The sequence below is a fragment of the Pollicipes pollicipes genome, unplaced genomic scaffold (assembly GCF_011947565.3).
Source record: "Pollicipes pollicipes isolate AB1234 unplaced genomic scaffold, Ppol_2.1 Scaffold_6138;HRSCAF=7277_pilon_pilon_pilon, whole genome shotgun sequence".
In the NCBI taxonomy this organism is placed as follows: domain Eukaryota; kingdom Metazoa; phylum Arthropoda; class Thecostraca; order Pollicipedomorpha; family Pollicipedidae; genus Pollicipes; species Pollicipes pollicipes.
The window spans coordinates 8,663,002-8,677,744 of record NW_023596818.1 but is presented as its reverse complement, the minus strand read 5'-3'; positions in this window follow the sequence as shown (position 1 = coordinate 8,677,744).

The window sequence follows — 14,743 nt, the reverse complement described above, 5'->3', positions numbered from 1 at the left end:
CGGCCACGTGACCTGCCGGCAGAAGGCCGACTCTGCAGGCATGACACGCTACACCGTGACCCGTGCCATCAGATGACGCCATTATAACAAGGGCATAGCTATAGTAAATCAGCTCTGACGCCTTAGGCACCCTTCGGAAGTCGATAACAGCCGCCTCGGTAGATCGCCGAGCGCCACCAGCCCAGGCACAGCCTCGCACACAGCTCCGCCGCGAGCCAAAAAAATAAATCGACGACCAACCACGAGACGAGTACTGACCGAGCACGCCGCCGCCGACGGCGGCCAGGCCTCCGACCTTGGCGCCGAGCAGCAGGCCCACCGGGCCGGCCACGATCCCGCCAATCAGCGCGCCGGCCACCGGAGCCACGCCCCCGCTGAGCCGGGCGGCCAGCGCCAGCTGACGCGCGCCCTCGGCCACGTTCACCTGCGCCTCCTCCACGTGCGTCTCCACGGTGTTCACAGGCTCCGCCTGCTCCTGGGGAGGGGAAGGGAGCGGTCAGGGCGACCGAGACGATCGGGCGGAGCGGTGGAGACGGAGAGGTCACATGCCCGTCAACAGAAGCCTGTTTCTAAAAGGGAAATACGGCTTTTGTGCTTGTGAGGCAGACTACATGTTCCTTTATCTCAGAGGCTACAAGCACCGAAATAGAGCCCTGGTGGTGTTAGGACCACTCATCTGCAGGTGACATATGGCATTATTTTTTGAGAACTGTTCAGAGCTTACTGCGTTTGAGTCAAAGGCCTGTCCTGTCCCAGATGAATAGACTAACATGCCCAACAGCGGCCACCAAACAGGGTTTTAACATAGGCAGGAACCAGCCAGCCAAACACTTTTCTAACAAGCCACTGCGACCAACGACGGCAGCCGCAGCAGACAGCTGGCGCAACACCCCTGGCGACCCTCCCACAAGAGCACCAGAGCGACAATCTCACCATAGCACCAGAGTGTCCCTCCCACCAGAGTACCAGAGTAATCATCCCACCAGAGCACCAGAGCGACACTCCCACCAGAGCGCCAGAGCGACACTCACCAGAGCACCAGAGTAGCCCTCCCACCAGAACACCAGAGTGGCCCTCCCACCAGAGCACAGGAGCGACACTCTCACCAGAGCGCCAGAGTGACACTCCCACCAGAGCACTAGAGTGGCCCTCCCACTAGAGCACCAAAGCAGCCCTTCCACCAGAGTACCAGAGCGACACTCTCACCAGAGCGCCAGAGCGACACTCTCACCAGAGCGCCAGAGCGACCCTCCCATCGGATTAACAGAGCAACCCTCCCACCAGAGCACCAGAGCGACACTCTCACCAGAGCGCCAGAGCGACCCTCCCATCGGATTAACAGAGCAACCCTCCCACCAGAGCACCAGAGTGACACTTTCACCAGAGCGCCAGAGCGACACTCTCACCACAGCACCAGAATGGCTATCCCACCAGAACACCAGAGTGGCCCTCTCACCAAAGCACAAGAGCAATCCTCCCACCAGAGCACCAGAGTGACACTCTCACCAGAGCGCCAGAGCGACACTCTCACCACAGCACCAGTGGCCTTCCCACCAGACCACTAGAATAGTCCTCCCACTAGGGCACCAGAGCAATCCTCCCACCAGAGCACCAGAGCGATCCTCCCACCAGAGCACCAGAGCAACCCTCCCACCAGAGCACCAGAGTAGCCCTCCCATCAGAACACCAGAGCGACCCTTCCACCAGAGCACCAGGGCGACTCTCCCACCAGAGCACCAGGGCGGCCCTCCCATGAGAGTATCAGGGTGACCCCCCCACCAGCATACCAGAGCGACCTTCCCGCCAGAGCCACCCTCCCCCGACGGTCCCACCAGAGCGACCCTGCCACGTCACCCATGCAACGCTCGCTGACGGACCTGCGTCATCTTAGCCAGGTCACCGAAGATCTCGCGCAGGTCCTCCGCGTCGCGCTGGAGGGCCTCGTACGCCTCCAGCTGGTCGCGGCGCTCCTGCAGCAGCTCCTGCTCTGCCAGCACCAGCTGCCCGGTCGTGACCCGCTGCTCGGCCGCGGGCGGCGGGGCGTCGTCCTCTTGCTGGGCCGAGGGGGCGGCGAGGCTGACGGCAGCGCCCACCGCCGACTCGAGTCGCTGCTGCAGCTCTGTGGCACATGGGAGAGGTGGCGTCGTCGCTGGTGCGGTGACGTCACGGAAGTGGCAGTCACATGGTATGGAGAGGGTGATCTGTACAGCAGTGGCAACCAGCAGCGGGAGGTGTGTGCATGAATTGGTTTTCACCGAGCTGGCAACAAGCAACGACAGATGACAAATGTGCAATATGATGCAAATGCAAAAATGCCCTAGCATTTTGTTAACCCACCACAGGGTTACATTAGGAAGAATGCACAACCACAGACATGGTCTCTGTGATCTGCCATGCCGTCACATTCCTTTGGGTGTTAATTGCATGAAGAACAAACAATGCTGATACCACATTTAATCACTTGTTTACTATCATCTGGTTGATGATCAGCCTCTCATACCGCCACCCATAACCTATAGCCATTTGCACAGCGATATACATATTCAACAATCACATCCTACATTGGGCACTGGCCCATAAATCGATCTCATCAAAAGGTTTGGACAAAATCTAAAAAAGAACCTGGTCTTTAATGATTTCCAATGATGAATGGTGCATGAAAAATAAGCAAATATCCAAGTTGATTTGTCTGCATATGTATATATATATATATATATATATATATATATATATACACACATGTACACACATATATGTATATATGCATATATATATATATATATATATATATATATATATATATATATATATGTCTGTATATGTGGATTGTATGTATTTTCAGCTTCTCACCCATAAAATCCTGTATATATTCCTTGGTTTTATCCCTCACAGGAGCCAGCATCATCATAAAGTCTTGTTGCTGACCCTCCTCCAATCTTGCTCTGACACTCTCTAGTTCCTTCAAGGAGCGCTGTAGCATCCTCAATGTCTTTGAAGCCTGCAACAACTCTCCACGAACTGCATGCCAATCTTGTGCTGCCTCCAGCTGAAGAGAGAAGACAACTGAATCATGCAAGCAAAACAGATCACTTCTGGGCACTTACTTGAAGTCAAGACCTTGGAGAGATGCTGCATTTTTATAACATCCTTCCAAGCATGCCATACATATGTTCGATTCTGCAGAAGTTGGATGACTTTTCTCTTTTATGTCATATGATGACAGAAACCTGGGTCAGTTCTCTTACTTATTTCAAGTTAAAGACAGCAGCTGTTAATTAACTGTGAGACACTGATAGAACCTAGAAAGGAGCGGGGGGGGGGTTGCAGTTGCCACTTCTTTGTGAATTTCAAATGCTTAAAATTCTGTAACCTATATTACAATCTAGACTTAAGAGCAGTTACTGAGTTGCCAACATTGGAGTAAACTTGATACTTTTGCATACCTAAATGGCATCTCAAAATGGTCTGATTTAGCACCAAGAATTTTATAAGTTCTCATTAAGCCCTCAACTGGTGAACACAAGGCAACCAAGGCACAAAGATGCTGCTCCCAATAATTGACCAGCAAATGTCTATGAAGCAATAAATGCCTAAACAATTAGACAGAAAATGTTGAATGAGCATATGCTTTTTCTATTTCAAAACTGAGCCAAGCACATTTCTTGTGGCACTTGCAAATAATTTCAATCAGTATAAATGAGTGATCACCTCTACAATCCACATGCTGCACCACCTTCTCAGTGGGGTGGTGCCAGAAGTGTGTGTGTTTAACAAATACTCAGGAATGGCTGGCAATACTAGTGCTCACTTGGCAACTCCATGTCTCATTCTCTCTGTGACCATGTAAAGAACTGTAAGGTGTGGTGACCTAACAAACTTGACACCAGGAAACATTTTAGGATATGAATGTGACTGCTTGAGATGTGAATCATCATTGGCCAATGGCCTATGACCAATTATTTTTTTTTAAAATACACTTATTCCAAACGGTTTGCATGGGTGACTCTGGGTTCACAGTACCTGCTAAGCATGGCTTGTTGCATGTACCCTGAACCCACCACTCAAGTCGTATTGTCTAGTTCAATGGATAATTTTGTCCCGTGCTTGAGCCAGACAGGAATGGGAGGGTTTTAAGGGTTTTATGTGCCGCACAGCTGGCCAGTTGCCAGCTGACCTTTCCATTTCAGTCCGGCCAAACAATGCGCCCCCCTCTGGGGCTCTTACCCAGTGCCGCTGGATTACGAGCAAGGCGTAATCCAGCGGCACTTTTTCCCCCGGACCACGGTGAGGCGGCAAATATAAAATAATTTCTGGGCATGCATGCTCATTCAATAACCAAAGATGCAGAACACAAACAAAATGAAAGAGCTACTGAACTGTATGTCATGGTACCAGGTAATGATAAACCTGATGCTTTAAACAATAGGTAGTGGTAACAATATTGACCTTACACTTACCCTTATGAGTTTCTGCTTGTGATCATTAATTTTTGTCTTGAAGGCAGGAAGTTCAGTTACAGAAAATCTGTTTATAGGCACAGTATACAGCTTGGCAGGAACATCTCCTGCCATGGCTTTAGAAGACAAATTATTGCTATGCATTCTGGCACATATCACATAAGCTGTCAGCAGTGCTTGTGCTTATGGCCACTGACCGATCAAACGCACCACCTCCACCTATAACTAGCTTTCTAAATGCCCAAACGGTATGTATCAAACCATGCTTAGACACAAACTGACAACATTGCACCACTTTAGCCTTGGACAGCAGCCCAAGTTGGATAGTCTTGTCAGCAGCTGTATTTGGAGAACAAAGTACATTGTTTCTTTGGACAAGGTGGTCGCATTATTATGAAATAGGCTCGCCATGAACGCCGAAAATGTTTGCTTCCATTTATGAAAACACGAGTAGAGTTCTTTGGAGCAGGAAATTTGATTAAGGGGGAAAGACGCGCTGGAATTACAACAGCTACCTTTAAACGTGTAGATGAAGTAGATGTAGATGTAGATGGAGCCAGCGGTGTCGCTTCAGGGATGTCAATTTATGTTAGTTATCCCTCAATTTTTGTCTCACCATCTTTGGCCCACTTTATTTTAGCAGAAGACGATATATGTTCTTAATAGTTGTATAATTTACGAATAGTCTCTGATTTAAACATCATGATAGTCATGCAGGGGTAGACTCAGGGAACAGGAACTGGACGCACGTGCCTCTTCTGATCGGCAAGTGAAGGTCGCCACTTTGAGGCCGCCTTAGGACGCCGAAGGCCCTCTCCTATGGCACCATGGAAGGTGGCAGGTACTTTGGCTGTGGGGGACGGGGACGGGAAAGAGCAGTTTGGTTGTTATCTCATGGGCCAAATTGACCCTTTCCCCCACCAAGCACGTTGCATTCAGCCGGCCACCCCTGTGCGTGTTAAATTGCTGTAGCGGGTTGGTTGGTATTGTTGTACAATATTTACAGAACTAAAAAAGCTCTGCAAGTAATGGAAGCAAGCTCTGCAGGTACCGTACGTCAGCTATGTAAGTGCTGGATGCCTATGAGGAGGGGATCAGAACAGAATATAGGAGTTTATTTTGTCACGCCTGCATCGGAGATGCCACCGAACATCTTTAATGACCTTTGAAAAGTTTCGGTAGGAAGAGGTCTGGCATCATGCCTGTCCATCAAGGCATGGTCCCCCTGATAGCCAGCCTACCGTAATTTCATCAAGTTATGTGTCTCTACGGACATGTTTTTAAACTTCTGGGAAACATTTTCAGCCGGAAATCTCTGATAAATAGCGTGTGGTTGCAAAATAAACGCTGATTTTTTTAAAAACGTTCTGCAAGGCAATCCTTCGTGAAAACGGCTAGCATAACACGATTGTCAAATTTTCTTTTCAAATATATCTATTTGATCTTAAACAGTGTATAACAAAATGATTGCAGGCCGGCTGGTGCGGTGATTTGTCCGGGTGCCGTGCTTAACTTGAAATCCTTTTGTCCACAAAAATGTAAGTTTTGCTGTTCCGGTGTCTCGCCGCCGGCTTACTCGAACACGCGGTGCGTCCAAAGTCACTCCTGCATTTGACACTCGTCACAAGCACTCGTCACAGTTCGTCCCGCCGGCACGTTCGTCCTCGCGTCGGTGGCTCTTAAAGTCTTCCCTTTGTTACCGGTCCCCCTCTCCTGGTCCCCGCGGCCGCGTTCCTCGCACTGGGCACCTGGAGCAGGAGGAGGGGAACACGAGCGCCTCTGAGCTGTACTCTCCAAACTGCGCAAATATTCACTGACTAGCACGCGGGTCTTCTGTGACACCTTAAACTACACCTTTCTTAAAAAAGAATGTCCTTACAATTGAATCATGCATGCCTGACATACTGAGCAAATCTATGACAACATAAACGCATATCTCACGAACCCGACTTAACGTGCACAGTGAGAAAGGCCCTTAAATGATATTCGTCACGTCCTTGCAACTAATGCAAACCACATGGTAACATTAACAATACAGATGCACCATGAATCATTGTCAAGCAACCAACTATTGCGGCCATGGGCTAAACCAATCTGATGGGCGTCTGACTCAGGCGCTCCGCTGTTCGCGATGACCTTTCGAGGACGGTTGCCCTGCAGACACTAGGATCCGAGACCTGGACGCATTCCAATGGGGACTCGGACATCGTGGTGATTCATTGGTTGGCGCCAGGTTAAGGAGGGACAGTGGTGATGTGGGCCGCGGGATACGTGACCTGCGCGTCGGGCGAGGGCACGGGATCGGTATCACTGCTGTCGCCGGCTTATCAGGCGGTTTAGCCGCGGCTTGGGCTGGGGCGAGGTCCGCGGCGTCGGCCTCCTCAGATGGACACCCAGCCACGTCAGTCCCCTGTGTCACTGGCAGACTCAAAAAATGGTCCTGCTGGTTCGGCATGTACAGCTGTCTGCTGTCCGTCTGTGGACGTCCGCACGAGCGGTGCTTGTTTAACTGTCTGTGTCGGCACCTGGCGCTGCGACTGTGCCGTCTGGTTGTGCGGCACTGCGTCCGGCGCAGTCCGATGTCTTGGTGTTGCCGACGGCAACTCGTGAATCAAATGGTGGAAGCTTGCCAACAATTTTCCTGCCCGTGCGCTTTCCGACTCCGTCAGCTCCGCCAGAATTTCGATCGGCGGCATTTTGGGACCTTGTTGCGCTGAAACCGCGTCGCATACGTCTGTCCGATCACCTTCCCTGTGTATATATTGGAAGTCGGGGTCCAGCGGTCCAATTTGTTTTGTTTTTTTTGTACACCGCTACACATTGTTTTGACAGATTTTTCAGCAGGACCGGGAGGGCCTGACCAGGCTAAACCTGCACTGCAACAGGCATAGTCCGCAGGTCCGTATCTCCGCCACGTTCGATGAAAGCTGGGCCCACAAAATACTCGTCATAAGCATAACCGTCAATGGCGCATCACGCTCCCGGCGGCACAGATCATTCCTGCCGTAATACCACGCGGCAGACCGACAGACCTTCTCGACCGGCTGTCTCCGAGGAGCGCGGACACCGTTTGGCCCGCTCCACTAAATCGGGGAACTGGGATTTGGATGCTGAAGGACGCCATGTTGGATCGAAACAAAGCAATGCAGGGTTCGTCCGTGTCCGATTTCAGGCAGGTACGGACCTCCTAGCTGACATGAAGCCGTAACATTCGCAAAACAGTCGCAATGTTTTTTAAGACCAAACACAAGAACAAGACAGTTGTACGATCATTAACAACAAGTGCAAGACGTTACGCCCACGGCTGTCTGTGGTCGTTAGATGCGCAGGAGAGGAGGTGTGTATCTTGGGAGCTGCCGTCGGACCCTGGGCGGAGGGTTGTTCCCTTGTCGGCTCTGCGGCGATTGGTTCGCTGATTGTCCCTCTCCCAGTAACAGTGACGATTCGGCATCGAGAAGGTGGCGGGCGGATTTTGGGTGGCGGAGGGCTGCGGTGTCGGTTTACTGAGACGACTGAGAACAGTCTGTTTTCTGGCGGGAGTGGTCCTAATACAGGACCAATCCGCGCGCAGTAAGTTGACCGGCGGCGATGGCTACACTGGCGGCGAGCACTGGTCGGCGCCGCCTGCTCAGCCGCGGGTGAGGCGCAATTGCTGACAGCACCCCGATGAATAATGACGAATATTACCAGCGAGCTCAGACGGACGGGAACAGGACGGTGGCGTTTCGGCGGCAGTAGTCATCACAAGCGTCGCTGTGAGCGGCTGAGCTCCATCGCGGTAGAGCGTGGCCGGGACGAGCGTAGATAGCCATATGTACGAGGGGCGCGAGTTCGAATTAGTGCAATGTATGGGCGACACCGCCGTCACCAATGTAAGGTGTGGGGTGCCGGTGTTTCGCCTCCGGGTCACAGATACACGCGGTACGTCCTAAGTCACATCTGTCTTTGCCACTCGTCAGAGGCGCTCGTCACAGTCCGTCCCGCCGGCACGTTCGTCTTCGCACCGGCGTCTCTCAGAGTCTTCTCTGTGTTACCGTCTCCTCTCCTGGCCCCTGCGGCCGCGTCCCTCGCACGAGGCGCCTGGGGCAGGAGGGGAATGCGAGCGTCTTTAAGCGGCGCACGCCAAACTAGGCGAACATTTACAGGCAAGCACATAGATGTTCTCAGGGGTGTCAATTTTTTGTGTATTATTGGGGGGGGGGGGGGCGGACCGAAGACCCGACAACCTACCCTTCCCCATTTTTTTCTGCTCACCGGATTTAGTCCACTTCGTTTTAATTAAACGCATTATATGTTTTAATCCTTGTATAATGCGTAGAAGTCTCTAAATCTAAGCAGTATAGAAGTCATGCAGGTTTAGATCCATGGAGCAGGCACTGGATGCACGCGTCCCTTCTGATCGGCACGTGGAGGTGCCCCTTAAGAGGACACCTTAGGGCGCTGATGGCGCTCTTCTATGGCGGTCATGGGAGGCGGCACGCATTTTGGTTGTGGGGGACGGGGACTGGGTATGAAGGACACTTAAGTCGTCCCATATTCCAGAACTGTTCACTTTAACATTACAAACCATTGCGTGTATTATGGCACTAAGTATGTGAAGTTTTTTGCATCGTTTATCAGCTCATCTGTTACGATTTGTGTCGTGAAGTAGAGGAACCATGACTTTTTGTTATGAGAGTGGTACTACGAGACACCACTACGCAGAAAGATCAAAGTAGATAGTCTTTGTGCTATGATCATCTTTTACCCACGTTTTTTGTAGAATTCCAGCCAAAAACATTGGGGAGACCAACCCAACATTGGGGCGGCCAACTCAACATTGGGGGTGGGGCCAGGGCCCTCACAAACGAAAACAAATCGACACCCGTGAATGTTCTCGACACCTTACAAAGAGATCTGCCTTGCGTACACGATGTCTTTGTGGGAGCATTATCAGCCAGCAGTATCAGTTACTCATCGGCCGACATGACTGTTTTTTAGTAAAGCAATAAGATATGTACAAGAGAGCTGTAAAAGTTATCCTCAACAAGATCGGTAAAATGCTCGGCGACCTGATGGGAAGGTACCAAACCGGAGCTATAAAAAGCTGACATATCGATAAGAATTCGCGGACTATAGCCGATGTCATACACCATTACGAGACTCATGATTTGGATGAAGCTCTTATGGCGTTATGTTTGAAAAACGCATATAACACGGTAGAGCATTGTTATTTGTGCACGGTCTTAAGACGGTTCAATTCCACTACAAATCTTATTAGTTGGGTTAGGTTTCTGCGTCAGAGGTAGGGGAGTCAGAGGTAGCAGCAGTCAATAACGGCCTTACATCTCAGTGGTTCAGGCCTACCATAGGCTTACGGCAGGGATGTCCACTGGTCCACTGACGTCCACTTGTGTCATCAAAGTGCTAGCACCGAAAGTACGTGAACGAAGTCGTACACAGCGGATTGCCATAATCAACAGAAAGGCAAAGCTGTCCCAATATGGCAATGACAAGGCTGTCTTCGTTAGAGCCAAAAAATCAGTCTCAAGCGTAATGGAGCTTTTCAATGAATTCGGGGGACCAGCTGAGCTTGAATTGAAACAGAAAAAATGTCGTTTTATGAGATTGAGGAAGAGTACGGACAAATTTAAATTGTCAAATTTCAAGAGCCAATGGTGCGGACACGGGCATTGCACGAACATCCACAATCAATCATGAGCATCCGCAAGCATTGAGTAATAAGCTGTCGGCGCACGACTGACTTCAATGGCAAAAACAAAACCTGATGTGTGAGCGTCGACATGCAAGTGATATCCCTGGCATAACACTCACGTAACTAGACCACGGAATGTTTTTGAAATATGCCCAAGAGGTGGGACATCCCCTTTAAAATTGGTCAAGGTGGCTTTACAGCTTGCTGCTGCAGACGTCTCACAAACATTGAATGAGGGAATTTCGGGGGGGGGGGGCAGTGGCAACCGAATCAAGCTGATTCCCTTTTCGGATTTTCGGATAAATTTTTCTTCAATTACAGCTCATGGTCCTATATATATATATATATATATATATATATATATATATATATATATTGCACTTACACTGTCGAATGCACACAATCGCGCTGTTGGCTCGAGATTATAAGCATTTTTTTTCTTCGCCGCCGTATTTTGGCCATCACACTACGGGCGGCATGTACAGTTAGTAATGCGGCGTAAATCGATTATTTGAACAAAAAAGGTCATGTCGGCAGGTGGGTAATTTTAAGTGCCAGCGAATAGTGCCCCGCAACAGCATAATTTGCTTGTTGTTGCCTCCGCTCCACGCGACTAAAGCTGTTTTAGATTTTGTAACTGAGCGCAGTAACCTCGCACATTGCACGTGCTGCCAGACTTCAGCAATGTTGAGACAATGCTGGAGGGCCGAGCTGTGGAGGGGGGGGGGGGGGGGGGGAGGGGTGAGCAAGATTGTCATGCTGGCAGCTGATGGACTCTGATCAGAACTATCGAATGGTCACAGTCGCACTTTTCGCGCGAACATCAGTAGTTTTCCTGGGTCGCCACGTACGGATATCGCTCTAAGGTCAATCCGGGCGCAGTACGCAATGAGCCGTCAAGTGGTGATTTGAACCACGAAAGCAGTGTCAGCTGCTGACAGATTTAGTTGTCTGCCTAAAGCGCTAAAGCTAATAAAATCGTGTGCGTATGGCTACATCCACAGCTTCCGACTAAAAATTTATTAAATGGACGCCGTAACTTTGCAAATCGACTTAACGGCAGTCCCGCCGCCATTGAGTGGCACGCTGCCGGGGGTCGTCCACTTAAATGTACATCTCAATCAGACAAGATTGCTGTACTGGCAGTTCATAGCCCTTAGTAAGCGCTACCGAATCTCACAATTCGTGCGCGACCATCGATATTTTCCCAAGGTCATCGTATTGTGGCCATCATAGTGCGCGGAGGCCACTAGTAGCTAACGATATATCTTCGGGGGGGGGGGGGGGGGGGGGATTACAGCAAAACGGCCGCATCGCGCGAAGAGTGATTCACACTGCCGGCGATAGTGCTCCCATAGTGACATTGTTGGCACGTGTTCGCAGCCTCGCCGTGCACGACTGCGCTTTGTTTTAATCGAACGCAAAATATTTGCAAAAGGCCGCTGCGACCGACTCACCATAACTGAGTGAGACGGTTTCAGGAGCTCGACAACAAAATAAATTCCTTAATCGAGCAAACGTGCTGTACATCACGCCACGGCCAGGGCGGCCGCAGCTGGCTGTAAGTTTGAGGAGCTGTACATCAGTTGCAGGGCACATAAGCTGCACGTCAGTCTCGCCCTCCTCAAAGGTCAGCCTGACAAGGGACACCGACCAGCAAACGACGTCTGCCACCAACGCTCGCGGGCCGGGGGCGGGGAAGACGCGGTCCCGTCTCTGCTGACGGTGCAGAAGTTGACACGGCCCGCGTCCTGTTCCGCTCCTGCTCACAGACGGGGCCCCGGGGAGGCCGTTCCAGTTCCTGAGGCTGCGGAGCTGGCCTGCTCGGCCGGAGACACTTCACAGAGTGCAAGATGCAGATCATGGCAAGTCTTATCGGTAATGTCGAAGACTGTCGTGTATGTGTAGCTGACTACCACCGGTATTTAACGGGTGAGTATCGCCAGATTTTCTGGGCTCCATTTCGTCGTTTGCTGCATCCATATTAATGACTAAGGCTTGTGCAGCCAAGTGCTTTATCAATAAATGACCAGCCTATAGTGTCCTGTGTAGATAATGATGCTTTGTCATTGAAGTTATGCAGACTACCGACCCACGAGCGTGGTAGCTATCGTAACTACCGACCAACCAGCGTGGGGGTGGCTATGAAAACTACCGACCCCCGAGCGTGGTGGCTATGAAAACTACCGACCCACGAGCGTGATGGCTATGAAAACTACCGACCAACGAGCGAAGTAGCTGATGTACCTTGCAGTCAGGTGTGAGAAACTCTCCATTTCACGTGTAGCAGCTCACATGAACTGCGAGACATTCATCTTCACCCATCGTACCTGGCCGAAGATAAACCGTTACAATCAAAACTAGAACTCCACCCCGTACGCCTTGGCCCGGCACCGCCTAACAGCCGACATCTCACCAAGCCTGTGGACGTCCTCTCACCTCCACCGCCGCGGGTGTGCACGGACGGAGCCGAGTGGCCGTCGGCGCCGCCCCCCCCCCCCCCCCCCCTCCAGTGAAATAGCGCCACAGCACGCGACGCCGTCGCCCCGGCGACGCGCACCGCGCGGCGCCAGTCGCCACTCGGTCGGGCCAAGCCCCGTGTTACTGCATTCTGGGTAGGCGACGCTGTGACGTCATCATGAGACCAAAACATATGGCACCAGCACTAGGGCGGCGTGAAAACGCTGTTCTTTGCGTGCTGATTCAAAGATAAATATTTCGATAAACCGGGTTTTTACGTAGTATATTTCACGAAGCATTTTCAGCTGGGAAATGGTGTTGGTTTGCAACAGAACTACATAATTATTGTTGAAATGTCCTTCCAAGTTACCCCCCACAGAGAGATAGGGTAACCCATACACCAGTGATTTATTCCGAAGAACTCTAGCTGGAGGTGCTTAGAAACAGTATGTGTAAAATAGTTCAACATATAGCAACAACAAGAACACCAACATATGGTGAAGATCATAAACGGCGGGTGAGAAGGGCTCGCAGCACCCTTGGGACGCGCATTGGCAAGTTGGAATGCACATCCTGTAGTCTTAGGAGGGGCGCTGCCAGGGTGGATTCAGGGTTGGCCTGCCATAATGGAGGTAGCAGATGATAAATCCGGAGAGGCGTAACTGCGGCGCGCGCCATTTCAGTTTAAAATAGCAGAAGGTCCTGTAAAATGGGATGATTTCTGGTAAGTTTTGTAATTTCTGCCAGTTCAAGAGTCGTGGCCCATATCCCAGCTCGGATACAGTCTTGGAGATATATAAGGGTAGTCAGGGCATTATCTCCCGTGCACCTAACCCATCCGACATTATGGATCTGCAAGTTTACCAACGCGTAGGAAGATCAAAGCACGACAACAGCGAAATTCTTGGTACCTGTCCTTACTTTGCGATATTTTCACCTTCCACTCCATGTGGGTGTTACAGTACGAAGATAAATTAACAATCATTTGTCATGTATTTATTCAATATGAACATCACAATAAGATATTTAATTATTTACATATATTCATTTTACAAAAAAAACATTACACATAAACATTCAAGCGCTTTGACTACGGCGAATCTGACGCTGGTGCAGGAGCAAGAGCGCGTGGTTTAGTAAGACTTAGTAAGACTTATTTTGGAAGCGGATCATAGTGTTGGTTTGTCTTACAAGGATGTGAAATGCAAAATGTTCAAATTCTTCTGACATAACACTGAAATAAAGATGCAAAGCACGATTCTCACCCGGTTCATTTGAGAAGCCTTCGTTTTTAATAATGTTCCCAGTATATACCAATCTTTTTTGTAGTATCAACTAAAACCCACACTGCGGGCTACTAACACTTGGTCCCACGGTGACGTCACGTCTGCGTAGCCTTTTACTCTCGTAGCTTTGGGTCGGGCCGGGTGTGCCAGCTGCCGCGCGCCGAGCGTCACCGTGAACTCAGAGGCGCTGAGACCTGCGTGTGAGAGGTGGTGACGGGTGGTGAGTGCTGGTGACTGGCGCTGGCGCGGCGGTGCCGGCAAGGCGGCGCAGCTCGCCCGGCGGGATGTCGTCGCGCGCTCCGCCGCCCTCCCGGGGCGTGTTCCTCGTCCCCATCGACATCGACGGCCGGTCGTCGGCTGCGACGGGCGTAGTCACGGTCAACGGCACCACCAGTGTCACCGTCGGAGCGGAGAGGATGCGTCCAAGACTGCGACGCGCGCCGCCTGGACCCGCGGTGAGTACACCGCCGTTAGGGTCATCGTCGATCAGGGCTACCACCTCACCCTTCCGCAGAGCGCGGCTTGGAGTGGACACTGCGCGCACGATCATCGATGGTTTGCAGTTAACACGTGACATTCATGCGTGTTCTTTGAAAGCCCTTTGCGTTGCACTTTGGGGTGAACGGATCGGGTTTGCTGCGACCCGTCTCTGGCCAGCCAGCCAGCCCGCTGCTGCCCTTTCCATTCGATGGCATTGTCGTTTCTTGATGGCTTTAGGCTTTGCTGGTATAAATGCTTTTTCAGGTTGTTTCTTCACAATGCAGGTTCCCCGCACCGAATGCACTTAATGGCATGGACATGCATGGACGCATGCCAGATAACGTAAAAGTGCAGTCGTCAAATCA